The sequence below is a fragment of the Falco peregrinus genome, chromosome 4 (assembly GCF_023634155.1).
Source record: "Falco peregrinus isolate bFalPer1 chromosome 4, bFalPer1.pri, whole genome shotgun sequence".
In the NCBI taxonomy this organism is placed as follows: Eukaryota; Metazoa; Chordata; class Aves; order Falconiformes; family Falconidae; genus Falco; species Falco peregrinus.
Window position 1 is genome coordinate 90,679,288 of NC_073724.1, and position 18,780 is coordinate 90,698,067.

Sequence of the window (18,780 nt, forward strand, 5' to 3'; positions counted from 1 at the left end):
AAAAATATTAATGGACTATGTTGCTTTATTGAAAATTTTTGGGTAAACACTGATGAGTTAGAAAACTGTCCTGAAGAGGAATCAGTCTGTACAGTGCTGGTATGAAATAAAAAATGGAGTGCTGTAATCTGCAATCACATAAATATCAAAATGCAGATTTTGCTTAGACCAAGAGTAGAATTCAAGTCCCTTGACCTCTTGCCCTGGCTTGTGTATCCCTGCATGGTAGGGGGATATCAGAGTTCCAGACCAAATTACAAAGGAATTATGAAAAATGAGTCCTGTGAGCCCTATACATTAGGCTTGAAGAAAATAAGTTATACTTTATAATTCCTTGTAATTTTCAAACTACTTCAGTCATTTGGGTTTCTTTAGTTGATACACATTTAAAACTCCTGTTAAGAAATAAAAAAATAATTCCTCTAACTCTTGAATTCAATTAAACAAAACTTGTAAATACTGTTGTTGTTACTGATAAGATGGATAATTCTCAGTAGAAAATAGGCCAAAAGTTGTACGGGAATTCAAATTGAATTAGTTCATTGTATTAATAACAGTTTGGGTGGCTGGTAGGAAAACCTAGGGAACAAAAGTCTCTGGCTTGGCATGTTTGGGAAGTTGATGTGATCGGGATAGTACTAGAGGTCGTATAACCTCAGTCAACAAGGTGTAGCCAAGGAATCTATCCAAAGCAAACTGGAGAGGGTTGCTGCAGAGATTTAGATAAGCAGATACCGTGGACAGTATAACTGAATTTGAGAAAAAAAACTTTTTGAATTCTGAAAGACGTGAAGTCACAGCACTTTCTGACTTGAAGTGTTCTAGCTTCCTAATTAGAATGTTTTTTACCTCATCCATGTCCTGCAAAGAGGATAATCACCACCTTATCCATATCATGCAAAAAGGATAATAATTTAGAGCCCAGTCTAAAATCAGGAGTTTTCCCCGCCTTGTTTCACACGTTTCTGATTGAACTCTTAATCTAAGTACTGTATCATTTTCATGTTTATGGCTGATTTGGCTAACATTTTAGTGAACTTTACAGTTCACTGAGCATTAGAGTGGAGTTAAGGAGCTTCATAGTTCACTAAACTTAGGACACTGAAAAAATATGTTTATGATTTATAATCAGTATGTAACTTGAGCATAATTTTCACAATTCAGTGCAAGATTAGCTGTGTTGCAAAGACAATGTTGGAAACCCATGTGAAAGTAAAAGGGTATAGGTCCTTGTTCGACTGGATTTTCTTGGAAGTATTTAAAACCAGGAAGCTTCTAAAAACACCTGAAAAGTTTGTATTAAGGTCTGGAATTAAATTTTGAATGAATCTGACAAACTTTCACCAGCTGCCTTTGTTGTGCAGAGTCTTAAGCACAGAAACTGCAGGCATTGGAGTTAATTTATAATTTATCAGTTACAAATTTCTGATTATAATACTTTTAAAAAGTATATGACTTAAAATATATGGAGGACTCAAATCTTAAAAGGCACTTTAAAGTACTGCTTAACTAATAGTTTTAAGGGAATTTAAAGGCTTAAAAGAGACTTTTAGCCTGTCAGAATTGGGCTGTGAAAGCTGCCGAAGAACAGTGAATGAAAACTACTGAGTTGTTTGCTTTGGCTGTCAAAGAAAGGCTGTATTTCTTATTTGTTACACCTTTTAATGACTGAGAGAGGTTTTGTATGTTTAGTTGTGGTTTTGGAAGATACTGTTGCTCAATGGCCAAGTTTCAATAAGCTGTCCTGAAAGTTGGTACAAAACAGGAAGGACCAAAAAGCAGCTGGAAATGACATGTCTACCACTTGCAAATAATTTGACAATCTGTATACAGAGAATGCAGAAACAATTTAAAGAATGTGGACTGCCTCTGCTGGCAATAAATCCCCTTGTCTACATCTAGAAGCAGCTTGAGGCAACTTAGTGAGCGATATGCGTTGTACCAGTTGCTTTATGCTTATATGCCAAAAGAGAAGAAATATATATATTAACAGAGACTTCAACTAACTATTTCTGTGCTTAAGGACTTTTTTTCATGCAATCACTTACATACATATAGCATTACCAGTGTAATAATACTATTTAGAATATTACTGTCTAAATAGTATGTTAGTGGCACTGGTGCTTTTGAGAAGGTTTTTTAACCCATGTTTGTTTATAAGTGTAGCATATGCAAGGATTGAGGTTTCCTCTCCCCTATTTTCTTGTTCCAGTCGGTGAAGAACTGTTCTTTTAACAGTCATATAATATCTGAATTGAAATTTGCATTCTTTTAAAGAAAACCAAAGCAGTTTGTGTGCCTTTAGACTACAGTAGTGTCTACTGTAGAAAAAGTACAATAATTAATATTATTGAAAAAAACCACTTTAGACCAACAATTTTATAGCTATTTAAAATAATGCAGTCTTACTTGTAGAAGGAGTTCTGGTTTTTCTAAAACATATCTGTAAATTGTAATCTTAACTCATGCAGGTTTCCCCTAAAACAGATGCAGTTTACACTGTGATTCTAGGCCACCATATTACTAATCCATGACAAGAAAATACTACTTTCAGCTTTAAGACATTTAAGACATGACATTGTCATCCACCATTCTGGTGGTGGTGACTTTGTGTTTTTTCCCTTTGCTATCAGTAGCATGAAACAATATAGGGGGTTAAACTCTTAAAAACCCTACTAAAATGGAAGAAAGTAGTCTGTATGCCTTGCACATCTGCAGTAAAATTGAATTCAGTGGAGAAAATGCTCCAGCTTTGTTACTGTCTCTGAGACTTTTTTCCATTTTTTTTTTCAAATGAAATGTTTTTATATCCTTGGAAAAATAAATACAATTGAGTTGGTGAGTACTGGCTGCATTGAACATTTTCCTGCTGAAGGAAAAGCAACAGAACCCCAACTCTGCCTTACTTTCCTTTCTGTCAAAGGCAATGATCTCACAGGTCTATTAATAACTCCAATTGAGTCATTCCTTGATCCATGGTCCCAAAATCTAAGTGTTGTATCCTACATGCTGCATGGTGCTGAAGATCACTTGTTTACTGAAGCTAAGCAAATAGAGGTTTTGCACCTCTCACCGAGTGCTATTACTCCCTCTTCCTACTTTGTGTCTTAAACATAATGCAAACGTGGATTGCAGCAGCAAGACTTCACTGTATTTTTTGTTATAATGTGCAGTGTCCTGCAACAAATCCTGCAGTTGCATGATGAAGGGGATGCTGGTCTAGGTCAGTGTCGTCCTCTTTCTGCCCCTACCGATGTCCTGTTTGATAGCCAGTATATTCAGTGAATTGCTAGCATGCCCACATTGCCTAGATTCTATGCTGCAGTCTCTGAAGACAGACTACACTCAGTGTCTGAAAGGAAGGCTAAGTTCCCTCTTTCTTCTGTGCATACTAGTATTTGCTCCCCTCTTTGAAAAATATTTGTATATAAATCCAGTCTATATATTGTTAATAAACAATGGGTTTGGAACTTGGCTACAATATCTAGACTTATAATTTACATTGTCTCCATGTAGTGTTTTTTCTTGTTCCTTGGTAAAAAATGAATAGTGGGATAACAAATTAGTCTTCTCAGATGGAAGTTGTTGAGGTTATTTACATGGATTCTATTGCATTGGGAAAGATGCAACTTGAAATGGAAATGCTAGTGTGTACCTCCGAGTTGTTAACGACTCCCATTCAATGTCAAATGACTGATGTTGTTTCACATCAGAAGATTGTCCCACAAGTGTAGTGCCCACATACTTCATTCAGTAAAGTAAGTTTAATCTGTCCATTTGTGGTTCAAGAGTTTTTAAAGGTATAAGAGGTTTGTTTAAATAAACATTTTTTAGAGGTTTATTAACCTCTAAAAGAACCTTAAAATAGGCCTAAATAACCTTTTTTTTGTGTTGTTTTTTTCGTTGTTGTTTGGGTTTTGCTTTTGTTTTTGAGATGTTTATTTAACCGCTAAAAAGAGATTTGCTAGTGGAAAATGTAAGGAACCATTTTTTGTGTTCATGATTCAGATATGGCTGATGTATTAGTGGGAAGGAAGAGTGTGGGAAAGATTCTCTTCAGATGTTTGACAAAAGTAGACGTAGGAAAACTTGGAAACAAATGACAATAAGTGTATGTTTCCAAATAATTCATTGGTAAAGATGGTCCAGTTCTGGTTTAATTTACTGAAGTGTCATAGCTTTTATCTTTGGAATTACGACTGAGAGTTGTAATGCCAGATACGCTTAAGCCTGCATAACGTTTTGTTATGAATGTGTAATAGAAATTGCTGTTGCTAACAGTTTTCTTGTGAGCAAAAACTTGGGGTTTTGTTTGCTTTGTGGTTGTTGTTTCTCTCATTTCTTCTTTAATTTCAACTGAAGTAGGTAACTATTTCTGAGACAGGAAGCTTTGTTATAGAAAGAGAGTATTTAGTTAGTGTCAGGTTTTTCTAACCCAGTGTTGTGTTTCTGAAGCACTTGCATTTCTTTGTGGTGAGAACATAGACTTGTGACAACAGTCAGGGTATACTTAATGTTGGAAACTTCATTGCTCTATGAAGAATAGTCCAGAAGAAAGGCAGTTGAAAACTTAAGAGTCAATAAGTGAAGTGTCTGCTCTGAGTCCTGAATTCATCACTTGCAAATAGTAGAGGAAGAAAACCTGGATATGACATTTGTAAATGTGGTCACAAATCTTAAACATCTGGTTTTGTCCTGAGACTGTATCAGAAAATATATTTCAATAGAGACTAGAAAGTCTTCATGATGTTATGTGTGGTAATGGTGTAACATAATCCTGCTACAGAGTGTTAAGCCCCATTTGTGTTCAAGGAAGATGACTTGAGGCTGAAACAGGTGCAGAAAAGATCTACTTGGATGGTCACGAAAACTGTAATGAGGAAACCAGAATAATCTATCTTGTGTATTAGTCTTGCAGAAGAACGCCTGGGAGAAGATCTTGTTCTCACAAATATATCACAGGAAAAAAGATGGGGCGGAGGAACTATTATAAGAACAATTTTCATCCTTAGCCTGACATATCCATGTGGACCGTTATAGAGAAAGTGGGCTGCAGAGTAAGAAAGAGTCTCTTGTATCTAAGGCATTGGAGAGAGCTATAGGAGAATTTATTGTCTACAAATTTTTCTGGCAAAAGATTTCAGATGATATAGCAGACCTTGACAGAATATATCTTAAGCTTGCTGACATTCTGGCATTTTAAAATCTTGAGATGCTTGATTTAAAGCATAAATTAACATTTAACAAGGTTTTACCAACCTTTAACCTTTTCCATTTGTTAGAAGAGCATGGTATATAATAGATAATTCTGTTCTCAGTCAGTGGTTAAAATTAGCTTTCTGTGAAATCAAATACTGTCAAATACAGAAAACAGATCAACTTAAAATTTATAGCACAACAGTTGTGTAGTGTCTTGCACACTGTATATAACTTTACGATAATGTCTTTTGAATAACACCTTTAAATATATCTGCAGGTGTGCTGGCAGAGGGCTCAGCATGAGCCACGTTAGAAGCTTTGTGTTAGAGCTGATTTTCTGCTATTTGTGTCAATTACTTTCATTAAATAAACACAGGAAACACATGGGAATATGTGGTAATGCCATCTCTGCAGTGAAAGAATTGCTGGTTGAAATGATTCATAATTTCAGGATAATGAGAGCACCACATCCCCCCACACCACCCCCACTACCCTGAAGTAAAATGCATTTATAATTGTATATTTGCTAGTGAATCTCTTCAGAGTTCTTCCCAAAAGAATGAATTTCCTATCCAAATTCCAGAAGAGGCAGGGGGAGAGAGAGTAGGGATGAGACCTGAGAAGTACATGCATTGGTCACAAAGAATACTCAGTTTTGGAAGAAGTCCAAGTGAAAATTTTAGAGCTTCTTGTGAACTCTTGCGCTCTTTTTTTTTTTTTTAAGTAAAAAGAGGCTCAGTTGGGAGCGAGTTAGATAAGAATGCAAGACTGTTGCTTTTCTTATGCAGAAAAGCAATTGTAATCTGAGCAGAATGCCATGCAATTTTTCGATTAAAACCACAGTTCTCTCATCAGGTGTAACCTCTCCTTAACAGGCACTTGACACTCAAGTACTGAGTCATAAGAATGCATTTGGTAAGAGTCAAAGTCCTGACAGGAATAGTTTTAATATTGTCTAAATGGTGACAGTATTGGCTAAATCACCAGTGGATCACTTTACCTGTATTTTAATGAACTTGTTGAGGGTGCAGTTAAAAAATATCAGTTATTGAGTCAGACTGTTTAGGGGGTACGGTTAAAAACATCAGTTATTAAATCAGTGAGTTTTGCAGTGCATTAATGACTTCAATGTGTCTACCATGTCAAGGGGGGTGATTCTGCCCTTCTGCTCCTCTCTTGTGAGACCCCACCTGCAGTACTGTGTTCAGCTCTGGGGACCCCAACATAAGAAGGACATGGGCCTGTTGGAGTGAGCCCAGAGGAGGGCCACAAAGATGATCAGAGGGCTGGAGCACCTGTGCTGTGAAGACAGGCTGAGAGAGCTGGGGTTGTTCAGCCCAGAGAAGAGAAGGCTCTGGGGACGCCTTATAGCAGCCTGCCAGTGCCTGAAGGGGGCCTACAGGGAAGCTGGGGAGGGGCTTTTACAAGGGCATGTAGTGACAGGACAAGGGGAAATGGCTTTGAACTGAAAGAGGGTGGATTGAGATCAGGCATTAGGAAGAAATTCTTTCCTATGAGGGTGGTGGAGACACTGGCACAGATTGCCCAGAGAAGCTGTGGATGCCCCATCCCTGGCAGTGCTCAAGGCCAGGCTGGATGGGGCTTTGAGCAACCTGGTCTAGTGGAAGGTGTCCCTGCCCGTGGCAGGGGGTTGGAACTTGATGGTCTTTAATGTCCTTTCCAACTGAAACCATTTTATGATTCTATGAAATGAATCTGCACCAGAAGCAGGAATTGTAGGCCGGACTCAGGAGGCTATATAGATGAGCATCAGTCATTTTGTGCAGTTCAGAAGACTGTGAAATGTCCCCCACAAAAAAAAAATAAAAAATCCGAAGGAAATTAGACCAGAAAGAAACCTTCTTTTGTCCTTCAAAACACACATTGCCAGGCAGTTGTTACATACCAACAGCACTGATGTTTACCTGTGGTTGCAGACTGACCCACAAGTGCCATTGATGCCTGCTGACTTATTTCCAGCTGTGCTACCCAACAAGTATTATGGCAAGTGTCAGGTGGTTCCTGCCTGCTGGGTCACAGGCACTGAATTCTTTATAAGGAGAAGGGAGTGTGGGTGATTTACTTCCCGCCTAGTCTTTTTGCAGTCTACATATCTGATGTCTCTCATCTTATAAAGATGTTAGATTAAAATACTGGTGTAAATTATGACTTGTTAAAACAATTAAAAAGAAAAAAAATATTGCATGTGTTATCTATCAAACCCAGCCCGTCCCCTGACTGACAAGCATGAGATGTCTGTTTTGGTTTCCTTTTCCCTGAAGAAGGCAAGGTTCTTTGATTCTGAAGGAAAGAAAAGTGAGAAGGTTGAGAAACATTGTCTTAAACTTAAGAAAGAGCCATGGGAACAGTTACATGGGATAGAGATTCTGGTACAAAATATATAGGTCTATACTTCTAGTGGTTCCAGCTAGCTGGTTTTTAATTTGTTCGGGGTTCTTTTTTTTTAAGAATAGAGACAGGACATACTATGCTTGTTATGCTTTCAGTTCAAGGAAGTGTTTTTATATTTTTTTCCATATCTTGGAATAGCCATCTAATTTTTGGTTATTTACTACAATTTATTTGTTTATTCCAGGTTTTACTTTCTCGGTACCTCAGTCTCTGGTAATGTTTTCATGGATTCCTGTTTTGTTTAGAAGTCTGAAGTATTTCTCAGCCATTTTTTTAGAACGTTGTACCTTCTGTGTAATAGCCATATAATTAGTTTATTGTTTAAGGATGTGCTCAATAGCGTAAGTCAGTTTTATGGTACAGAACAGATTTTTGTTGATAAACTGTTACAATCATGTTGTGGTGACTTCAAGAACCATTGTGGGAGAAGTTAATGGATAATGTAGATAAGGTAGATTAACCCTGGCATCTGTGGGAGGTGGGCAGACAGAAAAGGAAGTGATTAGATGAGTAATACTCTGCTTTCCATGTCACTATAAATTAGCATCAGGTAGCTTTTTCACGTCTTAGCCCACATGCCTTTGATATACTCAAAGATCAAATAAATTTTGTTCATTTCCCTGTTCATAGCAAATTTTAGTACAGAATGTAAGACAGTTCATGTATAAAAATTAATTGTATTTTAGTCTGTCAGGTGTGAAAAATAGTAATCTTCAGAGTGCAGGCAAGTGAGATACTTCATAGAAACTAGTTTGTATGCTACTTCTACCAGATGGTAAATGTGAGGTAACGCTTCTTTGAGCAGGTCACCGAGGCAGATAATGCATAGCATGAATAGTGTCCTCTCTTCACAGCCTAAGGAATAATAAAAACAGCCATTAAAATAGAGAATAAGTGAAAAACAAACCTTGACATTGCAATCAGCTTGTTCCTTCTAGTAGTGTTCATCTGTGGGCTGGAAAAGGTTGTAGAGTAGAGTACATCCTGCTGTTTTTGAGTGCATCATGTGGAATTCCCCCATGGAAATGGAAGGTGTTGGCTTCCAAAGTAAACAGCTTTAAGAAATGAGATTTCTGTGGCTGAAACAAGAGATTTGTAATAGAAGACACTAGGGTGTGTCTGTGCAGGGATCCACCTGGGATATTATGTAATTCATCTTTTTGTTTCACATCTTCCCTGTTCTCCAATAGGTGGAAGTAAGTTGCTTGGCTGAAGTAAGATTGTGTGCCTGTGTGTTTATATACGCGCCATATGCAAGTTACACCTTTTTGAACTTTTGTTTTGAATTTGGTGAAAGCTGTGGTCACTATTCTTCTTTCAGAGAAGAATTTCATAATCCAAGTCTTAGTGCTGTGAGAAGTCTCTAATATACCTAGAAGTCCTCTTACAGCCCACAGTTCATCTGATCCCACAGCAGTGATGGCAGAAGCTAATCTTGAGGACTTCAGTATCAAGGTATGCTTCTAGTTTTTGTTTCCATAGAGGAGCCAGGGAAGGTCCTGCTTTTGTATCAGTGGGTGTTCACTATCAAATTTTCTTTCATGTGCCAGTATGAACAGTTCAGGCAAGTTGACTGAAATACAATTTGATAGAGTAAATGTGTTCAGCTGGATAGTATATGATGTGAACACTTCAGGTTTTGTTCCTCCGGGGCTCTCCATCAACCTACTATAACAGCTGAAAATGGTGAAGAACAGTTTTTAAAGTTTTTAGAGCTGGGTGAACATTTCTTACTGCTGCTGTGCCTGAGAAAAAGGTGAAATATTTAAGTCCTGCTGAGGCTGACTAGTACAATACTGGAATGATACAATACATTGATCCTTCTTAGGGCTGGCTGTTTATTAAGGAGTGAAAATTTATTACTTGTATCCTCCCTCTTGCGCAGAAGATGTGGGAGAAGGAGGAATGCTTCATGGCCCATGAACTGTGTTTCCTACCACGTTATTAAAAGGTTATTCTGCTGATGGGAGGTGTTTGCTGTCTGGTATTTTTTTCATCTTGTGATACAAGTGTTTGCCTGTACTGGATTTACATAGCAAGATTTTGGTAACAGGTGAGTTTGCAGGGGTGGCTTCTGTGAGAACATACCAGTAGCTGCCCCAATGTCAGAGCCAGTTCCAGCTGGCTTCTAGATGGACCTGCTGCTGTGTAAAGCTGAGCCCATCAGCAATGCTGGTCACATCTCTGTGATAACATGGTTAAGAAAGGTTAAAAATGCTTCCTCGCATGGCAGTTGTGTGAGAAAGAAGTGTGAAAAGTGTGAGAGAAACAGTCCTGCAGACACCAGAGTCGGTAAAGAAGGATGGGGAGGAGGTGCTCAAGGTGCTGGAGCAGAGATCCCCCTGCAGCCCGTGGAGATTATAGTAAAACATGTTGTCCCCTTGGAGCCAATGGAGGACCCCATGCTGCAGCAGGTGGAAGTGTACTGAAGGAAGCTGCAGCACACTACAGACCAGGCTCCTGGCAGGATCTGTGGCTGGTGCAGAGGAGCCCAGGCTGGAGCAGGTTTTCTGGCAGGACCTGTGACCCTGTGGGCGACCCTTGCTGGAGCAGTCTGTTCCTGAAGGACTGCACCCTGTCCTCCCATGCTGGAGGAGTTCTTGAAGAACTGCAGCCCGTGAGAAGAACCCATGTTGGAGATGTTCATGAAGGACTGTAACCCATGAGAGGAACTCATGCTGGAGCAGGGGAATAGTGTGAAGAGGAAGAAGTGGCAGCTGCAAAGTGTTTATGGACTGACCACAACTCTGATTCCCCATCCTTCTGTGCCACTGGGAGAGGTGGGGATTGGGGGAGGAAGCAGGAGAGTCAAGAGTGAAGTTGAGCCTGTGGAAAGGGGGTGGGGAAAGGTGGTTTTAGTTTTGTTATTATTCCTCACTATCCTGCTCTGTCACTAATTGGCAGCAAATTAATTTCCCGAAGTCGAGTTTGTGTTGCAGTCTTGTGGCTTTTTTTTTTTTTTAAAAAAAAAAATTGGTTGGAAACAGAAGTGCTGAGGTACTAACAGACTGACTCCTGTTCTTACCTCTGCCATCAAGAATGGTTCCAAAGAATGTTTATCAATATGGTGATAGGCGCTTTATATATATAAATATATATATATATTTATATTTATATATATATAATATATATATATTTATAGTGACAGCAATTGGCAATTGGCAAGCGATGTCCCTGTCCTTACCTCCACCCATGAGCTTTTTCATTGTGTTTTCTCCTCGTCCTGCTGAGAAGGGGGAATGATAGAGCAGCTGGGCGGACACCTGGTGGCCAGCTAAGGTCAACCCACCACAGTCCCAAATCTGTTTGTACCTACATGGAGAGCTGCAGGAAGAATCCAGTTGCGTTATAGTATGTTTTTAGGGAGTCTTAGCACTTCCAATACCAGGTTCATCTTCAGTATATAAACAGAGTCCCCTCAGGAATCTTTTATTCTGCCAGTCTCAACCCTGACCCTGAACTGTGTTGTCCCAAAGAGGAAGAAATAGGAGATAAAGGAGAAAATTAAATGTTTTATGTTGCCATTTGAAGGCAGCTGCAATAATGAGGCAGACTGCTGTAATAACCTTCTCTTTATTCTTTTAGGTTTGTGACATTGTTTTGAGCATGTTTCTTGCCGAGAGATTTCCTTTGTCTCCTTGGAATTGGAGTGTGCCGCAGAGCTAATCGCAAGGATGTGCTACCCTTTTGCTCCCTCCTTCCCCCATCCCTTATTTCACTTAAAGGAAGCAGAAGACCCTGAAGTGACATTTGCTCAAACTTTTGGTGTCTGGGAGAGATTGTTTACGCTATTGGATTGCTTCAGGCTAGTTAGTGCACTACCTGAGAAGAAATGCAGCATGCATGTTTCTTACACTTGGCTGTGCTTTACTAAGAGGTTACAAGGCACTGGAGAAAAGTAAGCTATGTATTCCATAACGGAGTGATGGATGAAACAGAGTAGATTAGGGCTGTTGGGGTGGAATCAGTTTGCAGACAGGGTCTTTGTCAAATGTATCATCTAAATTTAAATTCCACTTCTGTCTGAAATAGGCCAAATGTTGCTATAACTGTACTGCAGAGAGCTAAAGGATACCTCAGATTCTTACATCATCTGAAGAAAGGCTGGAGAAATGTACTTGAACTTGACTATTTCAGAATAGACTTGTTTAGTTTTTTTTTTTAAGGGCTTGACCCCGTTAGAGATCAGTGTATATATTTGCTTCCCACAGTGATGGTTGCGAGTCAGTAGCCTCATCTGTCCTATTTTGAAAACAGTGGTGAGCAATACATTTATAGGAGTGCCAGGGGGTGGTTGTAAGGTGTACCTTCCTGTCTCTGTCCTTTTCATATGCTGCGAATGGTCTCTGAAAGAAGGAAACTTACAGAAACACCGTTGTTGGCCAAGCCTGTGAGATCAGGTCCCCCTCTAGTGGTGACAGCTCTGCCAGACTCCACGGGATGGTTTTCTTCAGTCCTGACTTTTTTTTTTTTTTTTCCTTCTCCCTCGAAACCCCACATCTAGGTTCCCTCTGATAACTGTGGTGAATATGTATGATAACTACTACAGTTGTTACTTTGAAAAGTAACAAATTAGGTTCATACTGACCATCAGTGACACCGAGAAAAGTGTTGTGTTGTTTGTCACTAGTGCCAGCTGTTTAACTTGCGCACATACAATGCTATGTCAAGACACTGAATAGGGGAGAACCAGAGAACTCGCATACGAAGTGGTAAAGGAAAATTTTTAATGTGTTAAATCACCATCATCATAATATTAATGATAAGAAAAGTGGATACTAAAGTACATGTATGATGACTTCGAAATTTGCTACACCTGTAGTGTAATCTTAATTTGTCTGTGGCTTTGAGGTAGAGATTTTTAATGTTAGTTCTTAAGTTAACAATGGGAGACAGATGGAAAAGGAAACTGTGCTGACAGTCCTCTAAAAGGTAGTGTTTAGCAAGTGTGTGAAACAGCAGTGTTGCTTCATAATCTGTTCAAAATATTTTTCTTGCAAAGTCTGTACATTTTTTGTCGAACTGTCTGGGATAGGTGCACGTTCTACATGAGTCAGCAGTTGTCCATCTAGGCTCAGCAGTGTTGATCAGTGTCTAAATGTTATTGTTTCGTCTGACTGTATCTGTAGCGATTACTTTCTTGGGAATCAGCATTGGAGCTACTTTTTTTCCTCAGTCTGTTAAAAACTGTAGTTTCAGAATGAAAAACATTGGGTCCATGCACTACTATGTTGTATTTTTTCTTATATGGAAGCAGAGTCGTTTTCACTTTATTGGGCATTCTTTGTCTTCTGTTACTTGTTCTTCTGTCTGCTAAATAAATAGAAACATCTTTTACATGAAGAAATGCCATGCATTCTTTGTGGCGTAATTGTCATGAACAAACCAGAATGCGTTTGATGTCTTATAACAAGTCTGATGAGGAGCGGCTGAGGGATTGTTCAGCCTGGAGAAAAGGAGGCTTGGGGGAGACCTTATCTCTACAGCTACTGAAAGGAGGTTGTAGACAGGTTGGTGGTCGATCTCTTCTCCCAGATAACAAGTGATAGGACAAGAGGAAACAGCCTCAGGTTGCATCAGGGAAGGTTTAGATTGGATATTAGGAAAAAAATTCTTCACTGAAAGGGTGGTCAAACATTGGAACAGGCTGCCCAGGGAGGTGATGGAATCACCATCCCTGGAAGCATTTAAAAAACACGTGGATGTGGTGCTTAGTGACATGGTTTAGTGGTGGATTTAGCAGTCCTGGGTTAATGGACTTTTCCAGCCTAAATGAGTCTATGATGCCAGAGTCAGTGGAAGTCTTTGTTGCTTCTTTTTAATTTATGTAGCATCACTGTCAGTGGAGGTTGCCAACTGCAGTAAAAGCTGGTTGTACATCCAGGACATTATTCATGAATATTGGCAGGTAGAGAGGGCAAGCAGTTGAGACATGCTATGCCACTATGCTAGATGTGACAAGTTGTAGGGCATGCCTTAAAAGCATATAGCACTTTATAGTTGCATTATGGTGTTTTTGTGACTAATATATAGCATCTCTCTATGGAATGCTGCATTTTCCTACCATTTAGGGGGAAAAATGGGGTATAGGCCAGAATGATGTAATTGCTTCATTAGAGAACTTTGACTATTTGATTCTGATATGTGCAATTACATTGATAATAGATCACTTGCCTTCTTTGCCAAGGCAAGTATGGGTGGGATGCAGTGTTGCCAGATGTCTGAGGTGAGCTTAAATTGATATTTCAAAAGTTGTCCAAGATGAAGTGCTATCAATTTGTGGCTTCAGTTATCAATGAAGATATACCTAGCTAATACGGAATTACTGGCTTCCTAAAAGCCTAATAAAAATATGGGTAACTTACAGTATAAAAGGTAAAGTTCCATACAGTTGTGTAATGTCATATATAGACTTCTTTATGAATTTTCTAGCATTCTTATTACTTATATAATTTTCCCATGAAATTGTGGTTGAACTTACTGTTTTTTTAGGATCTTACAGTGAATTGCTTGAATTCTTTGTCAAATCCAATCCAGACATCTCATTTGAATACCTTGAATGGTGTCTTAGTACAAATGCAAATAGCTTCTTCAAAATAACTCCTGTCTTTCATTCAGTAAGTGCTGAAGACTACAAAAATAGGAACTTGGTGGGCTGGAGTTAAGGTTGTCTGGGTGACTTTACCTCTCAATTTCTTGATTCAGATCTCCATCTCAAATACAGGTATTTCGTTATATGTATAAAATCTCTTGCTCAGTGGTAGGTAGATGCTTACTTGCGTAATTCCAGTTTTTGTCTACTGAAGATTTGTGTGGTAGAAATGTAAAATTACAGTGAATTTTTCTGTAATCTGAAAATTGAAAATCACTGCTTTTTAATGAACTGCTTTCATCATGATTCTTGGCTAAGATTTGTGATGTAGCAGTGCATATGCGTATTTATGTAATGAATTAAAGGCTTAAATTATTTAGCTCTCCCATGAATAGCCTGCAATTTTTATTTAATAATGCGTTAATAACTGGAAGGTAGGAAAATTGGAGTACTTTGGTAACTTTACTGAAAGAAATGTAACTATATGACTTCTAGTAGTATTCTGATTAGTTTGACAATGCCTTTTTGTAGTGACAGTGTTTTATGCTATGTAGATTATATATGTGTATAGTGGCAGCTGGTAATCTACCTGTAAAGCACGAAGTCAGAAAGATCCTAGTCAGTGGTGGTACTTCATTGTGGCATATTCAGAGCTTCAGCAATTGAAACGTTTTGCCCCAAGGATGGGGTCGGTTATCACTGGTGTGTGTGCCAGTCACCAAACAAAGATTGGAGTCTTCTGTTAAATGCTTACGTACCAGTCTGAACTTTCTGCTTTTTATTGTTTGCGCCCAGCTAAGGAAGTGCTTATTTTGTGTAGTTCCTGTCTAGCTTCCAACATAGTAACACTTCCCATACAAAAGCCATGTCAGTGCGCCAGAATTGTGCTGATTTAAAGATCAAGATTCCATCTAATATTTTTCTATACTGGCTTGCTTATTTTTGTGTGTTCTGTTGCTTTATTTTGGTTTTATAACAAACTTGTTCTTGGCAGGAAAAGATGAAGTGAAGCCAGATGTAGTTTGAAAATGTCTTGATGTCACAAATAATGAATGAATAGTGTATTTCATTTAAAACAAAGAGCTCGCTCCCAGTGCATGGCCTTCCCTGACCCCCCTCCATTTGTTGATACTTGTGACACCTATTTCACGATGGAAGTTAAAGGAAATAGTCACTTCATGTGAAAGCTACCTATGGTGTCTTGGCAACCATGAAATGTACTTCTGCCATCATAAATTCATTAATTTCTTAGATCTCCTTTGTGTTAGACAGTATAAGAAAATTAATCAAAATTTCTTTAAACACCAGCAAATTCCATCCCTCCGCTCGTTTCTATTTTGTAGCAAAAGCTAGTCTGTACAGTAACTTCATTATTATTAATTACTTTGAAGCATTATTCTTCAAATTAACGAAGCAAGGGGAATGTGTAGCTTAATGATTTGGGAAGTGCAGAGTTAAAAAATTACAGAGAGACAATAAAGGTTTGCCAATTAATTATTTATGTATTTTTAAAATATTTTCAGAAGTTGTTTAAAACTTTGGTTTCTGCATTCTTTTTTCCTAAATAATGAAGCCAGGAAAGCCTTTGCAAAATATTTTTCAGAAAGGTTATGAATTCTGACAGAAACGAGATACATGTGTACTGGTTTTCTCAGTGCGTTCAAAAGGTTCTGCAGTTTTGTAGGGGCTTAACCCTGATATTTTGTTCTATAACTTAAAAACCAGAGTAAACCTGAAATACATACAGACTAATTGTGAGATGCGGTAATCTGAGGCAAAAGTACTTTCATATAATGTAATAAAAAAATAACTATGTAACCTTCAGAGGTTTCTGTACATGTTTATTCTTTTAGGGTGCAATACAAAATTGTTAGGCAGGCTGTTTTCATTTCTGAAGACATGCACTTTTCTGTATGGAATTTCCAGAGACATCTGAAAGCTGCTAGGCTTTTTTCACACTGCATCATGTTCAGAGGCTCACATTCATTCTAGGATTGTTTTTATTGAATCTCTTTTCTTCTTTTGCTTCCATTTGATCAGGGAAGGCTGTTTTTTGGCAAAAAATATTGCTATAGTTAAAAAATATGATGAACATTCTGTATGTCAGATTCCATTCCAATACTCTGTTTCTCAATCTCAAATACGTTCAGGTTTGGTATTAAAGGTACCTCTTATCAGTAAATTATAGTAACAAGCTTCTGCTTTTTCTGTTAAGTTATGTTGCAATGCTATTAAATACAACGTATAATTTTTATTTCTCATGCTGTGATTAGATTTATTATTATTATTATTTAGGAAGCAACAATAGATAAAAGTGTTGAAATGATCTTACACTGTGATAACTAGATAATAACAAATAATTGACTTCCTTTGTTGTGTATGTAGGGTGTCCTATAACCTATGATCCTGAGGATGACAGGAAGGAATCTGTCTGTTATCGTTTGTGGTTGTTTTGTCCTTCTTCAGATTAACAAAGCCCTTGAAAACAAAGGATAGTAATTTTTTTTTTTTTTAAAGAAAAGGCATTTTACAGTCATAGTAATGTCTGTTATAGGAGCAGGGTCAATCTAGTTGCTGTTCCACTTTTTTGAGGTACTAGAATTTTTCAAGAGTAAGTCAAATGTTGTGGCAACAGTCCCTTTTATTCGATGCGAAGGTAAATAAGAAGAGGCATGAAGATGGAGTTAAGACAGCAGGCTGCAGTTTTAATAGCTTGAGAACATGTAACATTTTTGTCTTCCCAGTTTTTGATCTGTGTATCATTTGACAAGGATCAGATGAAGGATGAGGTGTCACTTTTTGTGTACCATGCAGTGCCATGCAGGTTGTTTTCAGCCTAGGCCTGAAGTTCAATTCACTCTGGATCTTGCTATTCTTTCTGCTTTAAAGGGGTAAACTAGTGGTATGCATGTGGCAACGTCACTGCAGAAAAGTGTGGTTTAAAAAAAGGTAAGTTCTTCTTTGCAATCAAATTGTAAAATATGAAAATCCTCTACATGATTCAAAAGTTATAGCATGGCAGTCCTCTGTTAATAGCTGATAATAAACATAGCTGGTAAGGCAGCAGGAGAGGGAAGCAGGGGTATTTTTTTTTTTTGTCATGTTAGTAAATAAGTGCTCTCATGATAAACAGAAAACAGTAGAAGATTAAAGCACTAAATTAGAGGAACACTGAAGAACTTTCTCTCCCTTTGAAACAGTAGTAACATTCACTGAAGTAGGGAATGCTTTAGTTTGATGGCAGAAGTAAAGGAAAGGAGAAGCTGGGGTAATGCTGCATCTAACTGCCATCAAAGCCTGGTAAGAGAAAGCAAAGCAGTTGAAACATTGCTGTTATTAGTAACTTAGAAGTGAATAATTTCAGCTGAGGTGCTCAATTCAACCATACTGCCAATTTGGGTCAGCAGGGCTGCTCTCAATGCATTTGCAGGCTGTTGCCGTTGTCTCGGTCGAGGATGGAATAATGAAACCAGCTTCTTGCTGGAAGCAATGGGGTGAAGCAAACTGGAAACTGACAAGGGGAATGGAGTACACTGAATTTCAGCTCACATTGCAGGAGACAGGAACAAAAATAAAAATGATGAACTACTGATGATAATTTTCAACTCAAGCTGTGCCTCTGTGCAGCAAACTGACAAGGCTAGAACTGCAAAGGAAGTTAAAAAGATCTTCTGGCTTCTGCCTGTTTGTTCACAAAAGCAAATATTTCTTTAAGGCCCTAAAGAGAGGAGTCAGATCATTGGCACTCTGGAAATGTATCTGCTATACTTTGGCTGCTTTTCCCTTTATGTAGTTTAAAAAAGTAAGCTTCAAAATATTCTTTGAAGGGTCAGGGAGGAGGCTTAAAATAGCAGCAGTTGAAGAAGTGACGAGATTATTAAGTGCCTTGTATCCTTCCCATCAGACATTTCACTTTTTGCCTATGTACGTTCCTGTTACTCCACCTTACAAGAAGTGACCATTCTTCAGGTCAGGTTATCTGTCTGGTGGTATGGGTAGGCGGCATTTGTGTGGGTTTTGATGATAATAGGTGTTTGTTCTGCAACACTGTTTTAATCATTTCATTGAACCTGATTAGTTCAGTTGAACGCTGGCACGCATTATTATTTTATGACTCAAGCTCACATCAGTGTTATGATACCTCATTTTTGGTATTGTGGTTGTTATGGAACAAAGCTCATTAACGTTTCTTTCTACTGGTTTTTTTTTGTGTCTCTGTGCTTAATAAGAAGGAATGAATAACTGGTCAAAAATTAAAAGTTGTTGTTCTGTGAATAGGAGCACTCACTTAGGGAATTGGAATCCATCATTGTTGTCTTGTATACACTTATATCAAATCCATTCCTGAAGGTCTTCACCATTATTATAGGTACCATTCTTTTATAATTGATTAAGGTGTAGGACATACAGGTCAGTTTGAAGAGTTATCCAAATAACTTTTCTATTGTATTATTATTTAAAGAAATTAAAGATATAATCCTTGTTTGTATTTCTGTAAATGCTATTGTTATTTGCAGATGTCTAGATGTGTATTGGCTAGATCTTTGGGTATATTAGATGAACTTTGGAATCTACAC

General features: G+C 38.2%; 1 protein-coding gene across 7 annotated transcripts in view; it reads left to right on the forward strand.

The window, feature by feature from the left end:
- Window positions 1-18,780, forward strand: part of LRCH1 (leucine rich repeats and calponin homology domain containing 1) — a 133,551-nt gene that overhangs the window by 44,323 nt on the left and 70,448 nt on the right. The gene's annotated exons all lie outside the window — the stretch shown is intronic.